The sequence below is a fragment of the Balaenoptera borealis genome (assembly GCF_965194805.1).
Source record: "Balaenoptera borealis genome assembly, chromosome: 3".
NCBI lineage: Eukaryota > Metazoa > Chordata > Mammalia > Artiodactyla > Balaenopteridae > Balaenoptera > Balaenoptera borealis.
This window is the reverse complement of record NC_138866.1, coordinates 5,652,026-5,663,196: the sequence shown is the minus strand read 5'-3', so window position 1 is coordinate 5,663,196 and position 11,171 is coordinate 5,652,026.

The window sequence follows — 11,171 nt, the reverse complement described above, 5'->3', positions numbered from 1 at the left end:
ACATACAAGGGAATCCCCATAAGGTTAACAGCTGATCTTTCAGCAGAAACTCTGCAAGCCAGAAGGGAGTGGCAGGACATATATAAAATGATGAAAGGGGAAAACCTACACCAAGATTACTCTACCCAGCAAGGATCACCTTCAGATTAGATGGAGAAATCAAAAGCTTTACAGACAAGCAAAAGCTACAAGAATTCAGCACCAGCAAACCATCTTTACAACAAATGCTAAAGGAACTTCCCTAAGCGGGAAACACAAGAGAAGAAAAAGCCACAGAAACAAACCCAAATCAATTAAGAGAATGGTAATAGGAACATACATATCAATAATCACCTTGAATGTAATGGATTAAATGCTCCAACCAAAAGACACAGACTGGCTGAATGGATACAAAAACAAGACCTTCATATATGCTGTCTACAAGAAACCCACTTCAGACCCAGGGACACATACAGACTGAAAGTGAGGGGATGGAAAAAGATACTCCATGCAAATGGAAATCACAAGAAAGTTGGAGTAGTAATACTCATATCAGGTAAAAGAGACTTTAAAATAAAGACTATTACAAGAGATAAGGAAGGACACTACATAATGATCAAGGGATCAATCCAAGAAGAAGATATAACAATTGTAAACATTTATGCATCTAACATAGGAGCACCTCAATACATAAGGCAAATGCTAACAGCCATAAAAGGAGAAATCGACAGTCACACAGTAAGAGTGGGGGACTTTAATACCTCACTTACACCAATAGACAGATCATCCAGACAGAAAATAAATAAGAACACACAAGTTTTAAATGGCACAATAGACCAGATAGACTTAATTGATATTTTTAGGACATTCCACCTGAAAGCGGAAGAATACACTTTCTTCTCAAGTGCACACAGAACATTCTCCAGAATAGACCACATCTTGGGTCACAAAACAAGCCTTGGAAAATTTAAGAAAATTGAAATCGTATCAGGCATCTTTTACAACCACAACGCTATGAGATTGGAAATCAGTTACAGGGGAAAAAAGAACAGTAAAAACAGAAATACATGGAGGCTAAACAGTGCACTGCTAAATAATCAAGAGATCCCTGAAGAAATCAAAGAGAAAATAAAAAATACCTAGAAACAAATGACAACGAAAACACAACAATCCAAAACCTATGGGATGCAGCAAAAGCAGTCCTAAGAGGGAATTCCATAGCAATTCATGCTCACCTCAAGAAACAAGAAAATTTTCACATAAACAATCTAACCTTACACCTAAAGCAACTAGAAAAAGAAGAACAAAGAAAACCCAAAGTTACTAGAAGGAAAGAAATCATAAAATCAGAGCAGAAATATGAAATAGAAACAAAGAAAACAATAGCAAAGATCAATAAAGCTAAAAGCTGGTTCTTTGAGAAGATAAACAAAATTGATAAACCTTTAGCCAAACTCATCAAGAAAAAAAGGGAGAGGACTCAAATCAATAAAATTAGAAATGAAAAAGGACAGATTACAACTGACACCACAGAAATACGAAAGATCATAAGAGACAACTACAAGCAACTATATGCCAAGAAAATGGACAACCTGGAAAAAATGGGCAAATTCTTGGAAAAGTACAACCTTCCAAGACTGAACGAGGAAGAATTAGAAAATATAAACAGACTTGTCACAGGTAATGAAATTGAAACTATAATTTAAATCTTACAACAAACAAAAGTCCAGGACCAGATGGCTTCACAGGGGAATTCTACCAAACATTTACAGAAGAGTTTACATCTATCCTTCTCAAACTCTTCCAAAACATTGTAGAGGGAGGAACAATCCCAAAAACGTTCTATGAGGCCACCATCACCCTGATACCAAAACCAGACAAAGATATCACAAAAGAAGAAAATTATAGACCAATATCACTGATGAACATAGATGCAAAAATCCTCAATAAACTACTAGCAAACAGAATCCAACAACACGTTAAAAGGATCATACACCATGATCAAGTGGGATTTATCCCAGGGATGCAAGGATTCTTCAATATACACAAAACAATCAATGTGATACACCATATCAACAAACTGAAGAATAAAAACCATATGATCATCTCAATAGATGCAGAAAAAGCTTTTGACAAAATTCAACACCGATTTATGATAAAAACTTTCCAGAAAGTGGGCATAGAGAGAACCTACCTCAACATAATGAAAGTCACATATGACAAAACCACAGCAAACATCACTCTCAATGGTGAAAAACTGAAATCATTTCCTCTAAGATCAAGAACAAGACAAGGGTGTCCACTCTCGCCACTGTTATTCAACATAGTATTGAAAGTCCTAGCCACAGCAATCAGAGAAGAAAAAGAAATAAAAGGAATACAAATTGGAAAAGAAGAAGTAAAACTGTCACTGTTTGCAGATGACATGATACTATACATAGAAAATCTTAAAGATGCCACCTGAAAACTACTAGAACTAATCAAAGAATTTGGTAAAGTTGCAGGATACAAAATTACTGCACAGAAATATCTGGCATTCCTATACACTAACAACAAAAGATCAGAAAGAGAAATTAAGGAAACAATCCCATTTACCATTGCAACAAAAAGAATAAAATACCTAAGAATAAACCTACCTAAGGAGGCAAAAGACCTGTACTCAGAAAACTATAAAACACTGATGAAAGAAATCAAAGATAACATAAACAGATGGAGAGATATACCATGCTCCTGGATTGGAAGAATCAGTATTCTAAAAATGACTATACTACCCAAAGCAATCTACAGGTTCAGTTCAATCCCTATCAAATTACCAATGGCATTTTTCACAGAACTAGAGCAAGAAATTTTGTTCTAGAACTAGAACTAGATCATACAATTTGTACGGAAACACAAAAGACCCTGAGTAACAAAAGTAATCTTAAGAAAGAAAATGGAGCTGGAGGAATCAGCCTCCCTGACTTCAGACTATACTACAAAGCTACAGTAATCCAGACAGTATGGTACTGGTACAAAAACAGAAATATAGATCAATGGAACAGGATAGAAAGCCCAGAGATAAACCCACACACATATGGTCACCTTATCTTTGAAAAAAGAGGCAAGAATATACTATGGAGAAAAGACAGCCTCTTCAATAAGTGGTGCTGGGAAAACTGGACAGCTACATGTAAAAGAATGAAATTAGAACACACTCTAACACCATACACAAAAATAAACTCAAAATAGATTAAAGACCTAAATGTAAGGCCAGACACTATAAAACTCTTAGAGGAAAACATAGGCAGAACACTCTATGACATAAATCACAGCAAGATCCTTTTTGACCCACCTCCTAAAGAAATGGAAATAAAAACAAAAATAAACAAATGGGACCTAATGAAACTTAAAAGCTTTTGCACAACCAAGGAAACCATAAACAAGATGAAACGACAACCCTCAGAATGAGAGAAAATATTTGCAAATGAAGCAACTGACAAAGGATTAATCTCCAAAATATACAAGCAGCTCATGCAGCTCAATATCACAAAAACAAACAACCCAATCCAAAAATGGGCAGAAGACCTAAAAAGACATTTCTCCAAAGAAGACATACAGATGGCCAACAAACACATGAAAAAATGCTCAACATCACTAATCATTAGAGAAATGCAAATCAAAACCACAATGAGGTTATCACCTCACACAGGTCAGAATGGCCATCATCAAAAAATCTACAAACAATAAATGCTGGAGAGGGTGTGGACAAAAGGGAACCCTCTTGCACTGTTGGTGAGAATGTAAATTGATACAGCCACTATGGAGAACAGTGTGGAGGTTCCTTAAAATCTAAAAATAGAACTACCATACGACCCAGCAATCCCACTACTGGGCATATATCCTGAGAAAACCATAATTCAAAAAGATACATGAACCGCAATGTTCACTGAAGCACTATTTACAATAGCCAGGACATGGAAAGCAACCTAAATGTCCATCAACAGATGAATGGATAAAGAAGATGTGACACATATATACAATGGAATATTATTCAGCCATAAAATGGAACAAAATTGAGTTATTTGTAGTGAGGTGGATGGACCTAGAATCTGTCATACAGCGTGAAGTAAGTCAGCAAGAGAAAAACAAATACCGTATGCTAACGCATATATATGGAATTTAAAAAGGCGGTGCTGATGAACACAGTGGCAGGGCAAGAATAAAGATGCAGACATAGAGAACAGACTTGAAGTCACGGGGGGGTGGGGAGGGGCAGCTGGAATGAAGTGAGAGAGCAGCATTAACATATATACACTACCAAATGTAAGATGGATGGCTAGTGGGAAGCTGCTGCATAGCACAGGGAGATCAGCTCGGTGCTTTGTGACCACCTAGAGGGGTGGGATGGGGAGGGTGGGAGGGAGGCTCAAGAGGGAGGGGATATGGGGATATATGTATACATATAGCTGATTCACTTTGTTGTGCAGTAGAAACTAACACAACATTGTAAAGCATTTATACTCCAAAAAAGATGTGAAAAAAAGAGAAATATATCTCTACTGTGTGATTTTTTTAAAATAGGTATTTAATAAATATTTTCAGATATTTTTTAACTTATTTTGACTTCATGTTTTAATGTGAGATTGGGATGTACCAATTTCATATATGATTCTTGAGATGTTCTTAGTTTGTCGTTGCTGCTACGGTCTATCACTTTCATCTAGAAATGATTTTAAACTAAAATCTATACGCCTCTGTTTCACTTCATTCACAAATCAAACCCAGAAAGCAAGTTTTAAGTGAATAAAACCACTAAGGATTCATTCACCTATCATTTATTGGTTTATTGAGTGCCTATAAGAAAAAGGCTGTTTTTAATTCTGCTAAGGCTGCCAAACTCCATTTCTATCCTTCAGGTAACATATGGGATTTTTCCCCAACAGAAGTCCACAAAGGAAAGATGCAGAGTCCAGGTTGCTTTCCACACACCCTCACCCACTCCTGGGTTTTAATCCACTATTTATGGAAAGGACTGAAGTCAGGATGTTGGGAATTTTAGACCCAGATGTTTCATTTTCTCTACTTGTATCACCTAGGCAAGTCATCTCTCTGATCAGGACCTCTTTCAAACATAAAATAACAGGGTTTGGAACGGTTGGGATCTGAAGCATCAGATCTTGTTACCCTGAGCTAACTGGTTAACCCCAGCAGCAGTGGAGTAGGCAGCGGGAGGCAGTCTGACCCTGGAGGCAGAAGAGGCCAATCGGTGTTATTAAAGAGGACTGTTTAGGCACCAAAGCACAGCCTACAGAATGCACCTGAGGAATCACGTGGCAGCCTGTGAAGCAATCCCATTTAGGGGAAAGATCAAAGGCCTGGGGGTCTAGAGACCCAGGGTTTTGTTCCAGCTCTGCCAAAACGTGGCTAGATGATCTTGAACAAGTCACTACAGCTCTGTGGCCCTAAGTGTGTCCTCACCTGGAAGATTAAATCATTCAAGTAGACAATCCCTAAAGTCCCTTCCAGCTCTGACATGCTCATTCCATGATTGCGTGACCACCAAATTAAATTAAAATCAGACCTTTCGCTTCACGCCGTGTGTTGGCGAAGACAAGTACCACGCCCATGTGTACATGAAAAAGCCTCCAACAGCGGGTCGCTCAGCTTCTTGTTTTTGTTGGGAATTTTTTTTATCCTTTCCTGAGCTTATCAGCCCATGATCAAGGGCTCCTTCTCCAATGCAGGTGCTTATCTTCCCGCTGAGGCCAAGGGCGCATCTTAGTAACTTGCAGCGTGTGAGGCAATGCGGGCGTTTCTGCCACTGTTAAGCCACCACCTCTGGCTACAATAAGGCGTTGCCTGATAAGCAGACTTGCTACATACTCACCTGCCCGGGAAGGAGAGAAATATCCTGCCAGCCCACTCCCGCCAAGGTCTGCACCCGGCCGGGTGCAGGAAGAGTCTGATGTTGGGGCCACCTAAGACGCTGCCCAATTTGGGAAAAAGATGGATGAGAGAGATGGCTCCGGTATGGTGGGCTTCCTAGGCACCTGGACCCAGGGCCTGAAGGGTCTTTGGAGGAACGCCAGAGGTCAGAATAGAGACCCGCTAGTTGGGAGAGTGGGGGTCTCCTGGAAAACCAAGGCTGGGCTTGGTATCGATGTGTCAGGGAGAAATGGCCTCGAGATCTGGCTGTTTCTAAAGCGCTGGATGACTCATTCTTTCAAGGAAAATTTCCTAAGAACTGATATTCACTTAGCATGGAGGAAACAGATGTATTAATATATAGGTCCCTCGCATGAAAGAGTTCCCAGTCTGGTTGTGAGAGGAAATGGGTCAATAAAGTAAGTAATTGCAGTACCTTTAACACCTACTGTGCCTGGGCACCATTCTCAGTACCAGAGAAATTTCAGTGAAAGATGTCTGGTTTCTCAAAGCTTACATCACCAACTTCCTTCTGATCAGCTTCCTGGGGTAAGGACCATAGTTTGCAGAGTGCTTCCCACAGACCGCGCTCCGTGCTGGGAGCTCTGCATGTTTCGTCTGGAGCCATCCGAATGGCCCAGTGAGGTAGTGATTACAACTCTTACTTCACATGTGAGGAAACCAAGGTCAGAGAGGCTGGGAGACTTTACCTGCACCTCTCAAACCGCACGTGCCTGGGGTGAAGTTGGACCCAGGTCTGTGGGTCTCCAAAGCCTGACTTCCTTTTACTATAGTGTTCTGCCACAGCTCAGCCTTTCCCAGGTCCAGAAATGTCATCTTTCCCACACTTGCTCTCAGCCTGCTCCTTCTCCTTTACTCCCTTGCTCAGGGAAGGGCATCACCTTTTCAGACAGTATAGGGTAGGTTGTGCTGCAGTAACAAACAACTAAATATCCATGACTTAAAGCAAGGATTTACTCCCCACTTACACTCCATGGCAACATAGGTAGGCGGGTGGTTTGGCCCGTCATCATCACCCAGGTCTCCAGGTTGGTGGAGTTTGCATCTCAAGGTGTGTTTCCCTGATCACCAGTGCAGGAGAAGTGAAGAGCTGGAGGGCATCCCATCAGCTATTAAATACTCTAACCCAGAAGTGACATATGTCAGTTTCACTCACAACTCATTGACAAGAACTAGTCACATGGCCACAATTAACCACAGGAAAGGAGACTGGATATTGATTAGCAGTAGGGATGTCTGCCAATATCATTGTTCACCCAGGTCCCCAAGGGTGAAACCCTAGTCTTCCAGGATTGCTGAATTTTTTTTCTCCCTTAGCCACGAAGTAGGGGAAACAGACCCGACTGTGGAATCCCACAGACTTACAGAAGTTGTGGGACCTTGTTACTTCACTTCTGTGGTTCTCTGATTTCTGATTTGTAAAACAGGGGCAATACTGTAATGCCTTTATCACAGAGTTATGGTGAAAATTTACAAGCGAAAGCATGTAAGACATGCTTGATAACCATTAGGTTTCCCTTCCCACCCACCCCTACCATCATGCTCCCATATAAATCTCCCATCCTCTACTCTCAAGTCTCCATGACTGGCATCTCTCACCAGCGCTACTGCAACATTCACTGGTCCCTCTGCCTTGAACTACATTCCATCCTCTACCCTGTGGCTGCCTGGTGATCTTCCTGAGCCCCAAATCTCACTTTGTTGTTTCCCTGATCTTGATTCTTTTATGGTTCCTTGCAGCATTCATGACGTAGTCATACCCCAGTCTATCTTTCTAGCCTCTTAATGTCCCCACGTACTCCTCATCCTCCATACACTTTGGACCATTTCCCATCCCCTGGATCTTCCCTCATTTTTCATACCTGCACATCTTTAACCATGGATGCCTTCTGCCTGGAGTGGCTTTTTACCTACCTCATCTGACAAACTCCTATTCATACTTCAAAACTCAGCTCACATGTCACCACCCAGATGAAGGCTTTCACAGATACAGCAACAGAGTTAATTTTCTTTCACCTGCTGTTAGCCTGAAATTGCACCATCAGCATTCCATTGAGTCAAGCCAAAGTTTCTTCATTCATTTCTCTTTCATCATGGCACAGACAGCAGACCAAGCCTTGACTTTGACTTCAGGGCTTTTTTCAAGCTTGCTTTGTAATCTTAGAAAAGTCATCTCCCATTTGCAGCTATTCCCTCTTGGAGGGATTCGCCATTTTGGGAGCTGCTATAGAAATATCTTGACCTCTTCATGATCACCATCTGCCCTGGGCTTTTTCCATCTGAGGATCCATCTGTTCCCAAGGTAACAGAGACTGGGAATGACTTCACCCTTCAGGAGGGACCCCTCCTTCTCCACTCCTTGGGTGATTTTCCCATTGCAGACCCACTATATCCTGAGATGTTACAGAAAGCACAGCATTCCCATGAAAAAAGTTACACACATAAAGACAGCAATATAAGAGGGGACAGAGGGGAGTTATTCCACCCCAAACAAGCCCCATAATGGACACAAGAGTTTTCATCCTTATACCCTTAAGTGTGGGGACAACCGAGGCTGTGGTAGGACTTCACATTTATCCACACAATTCTTTGGCAAGTTATCTTCAACAGATAAGACATGTGAGGCACAGAATGGTAACATGACTCACACAGGGTCCTCCTGTAATTTCAAGTCCTGGGCAGAAACAAGCCACAAAGAGTCCTTCTGGTTTCTAGTTCATTGCTCAGAAATTCATGGAAAGGCAAGCCATACATCTTGATCATAATCCGTGAGTGTGTGGGCAACTAAGAAGTGACAGGAGCGTGCAAAGGAGTCTGCTTAGCCACGAGGAAAATGATCACTCTCCATCAACACAAACAGATCCCCCAAAACACATCACGAGGGGAAACAAAAATGGGTTCCCGATGGTCCTGTACAATTTGATACAAGATACTATTTATGTAAATATGTAAAGAAGGGCTTAGTCACAAAAACAATACTACATATTATGTGTGTGTGTGTGTGTGTGTAATTTTTGTGGCTTGGAAGGAAGAACATCAAACTTATAATAATGGCTACTTTTGTGGAAAAGGGAATGGACCAGGATGGGAGTAGTGGTCATGGGAGACAGCTGGAGATTTATCTAAACAATCCTAATAGTTTTTAAAGTATCTGCTGTCAGACTCTTTCAACTCTACTCATAGAAAAGTAACTGAAACAAATATGAAAAAAAGGCAAATGGTTAATTTGGGGTTTTAGGAATGTAAAGTGACTGTAATATTTTTTCAAAAAAAACACTCTCAAAGAATTCTGAGTTCAGATCCCATCTATGCTGCTAACAAGCTATGAGACTGTCAGCGATCCCCTTACCCTCTGTGTGCCTCTGTTTCCTCACTGCCGCCTGCAGGGATTGGGTGAGACAGTCACTCAGGTGGCTCCCCGGTCTTAGCCCTCTGAGCTCTGCACACAGGTGGGCCAGATCCCTGCCTAATCAGTTGTCTTTTTCCAGCCAGATTGAAATTAAACCATGTTTTAGTTTAATTTTTTGTGACGTTTCATGTGGAAAAGGTATCAATTGTGCACAGGCTAAAGGCAAGAAAAAAAGGAAGGAAAGAGATGGGAGAAGAAACAATCAACTCCAGGTCCGTGGTGAGAAGCAGCCATGGGGTCCTGCAGACTCCGCCTCTCTTCTACTTGTGTGTGCGTGTCTGCACGTGCACACGTGTGCACACACACATCACATGACAGGGCTGTAGAAGTGACAACCACCAGCCTGTTTCTGCAGAATGACCCCCAGGGAGTTCTAAGATGTCTCCACCCAGGGACCAGTTCAGCCCATTGGCAAGGACCTCCCTTTAGAGCCATACATCCCAGGACCTCCAGCTCCTCTCACCCAGGGTGATATGCAGAGAGGATTACATGTCCCATCCACTGGAGACCACACAGTGTAGGCCACTCCAGTCTACCTATTTCCATGCCACCTCCCAGTGAGGTTGGACTAAAAGCCCTCACTTGCATGAAATACTCTGAGACAGCTGTAGTCTGATTGGATCCCAGGGGCCACCAGCCAGGGAGGAAGGAGTGAGGCTGGACTCCTACTCCTAGTGATAATGAAAAGCAGAAATCTGCCCTGTGTGGCTGGTGTTGGGCTGAGCACACCACGTGCTTTTTCTCACTAGTCCCCCATCAGCCCAATGTCATAGGCAGAAAAACCACAGTTTGGAGTGGTCTGCCCAATATACACCCTGCCAGGCCAGCAACCTGGCCCAAGTTCAAAGCTCTTTGCCCTGGAAGATGTCCCCACACCTCTGCAGTGCAGCAAGTTTGGAAGCCATGTGGGGATGGGCTCCAAGCCCTCTTTGTCGCATTCACACCATTTCCATTTAGAATGTTCTCAACTCTCCGAGGCAATAAGCAGCAACAATTCAGCCATCAAGATGCTTGTAGGAGGAAGAAAGGCCACTTTGGGGTCATCAGGAGAGCTGTGCGATCTCTTGCCTTCTTTGTCTGTAAATTGGCACAAGGATGCCCACCTGGTGGTGCTCCAGGGAGGATCAGGTGAGACAGCAAGCGAGAAGATGCTCAGTAAATTCCTCCCCCTTCGGGTCACCCTGGTAACAGTTACAGTGGCCCTGACCCATTCTCTCCTGGCGGCTGAGCCAGACTGCGTGTTCCAATGAGAAACAAACTTGATGACCTGCCCCCGGCTGCCTCAGGTCTAGCTGTGCCTGCGGAGTTGCAGGATGTGGTCAGCTCAACAGCGAGGCACGTAGAAAAGAGCTTCCCAGAGGCCTTTGCAGCAAAGCCGCAAGTTGGGGAGATAATTTGTTGCCTTTGCTGTCTTTTCATAAGGCTGCCTCTTAAGGCTACTGAAAGGGAAAAAAAAAAGTCAAGTTCTTCCAAAATGCAATTCCTTCTCATGAAAGGGTAAGCATGGAAATTATTAGGTCTAAGAGACAATCTCCTTTGCCAACTATGAAATCTCACCAGGACATTGGACAGTCTGCCAGAGAGAAGAATCTGAACTTTATGAGAGCACCAGGCAGTCCTTTCGGTATTAGTAAAACATACCTCATCCAGTCGAGGAGCAAAACCAAAACAGCTTAGAAGAGCTGCTCAGACATCAAACCCATCTTACAAAATAGGACTTTGATGAGTTCCATGTAAACGAATCCAAAACATGTGATTTAAAGGTCCTCAAAGCAGAGGAGGCTTGGAAATGGGTAGAGGACTGTCCTTTAAAAAACCACGCTTGGGGCCATACCAAATACAAACGTTTGAAAGATTT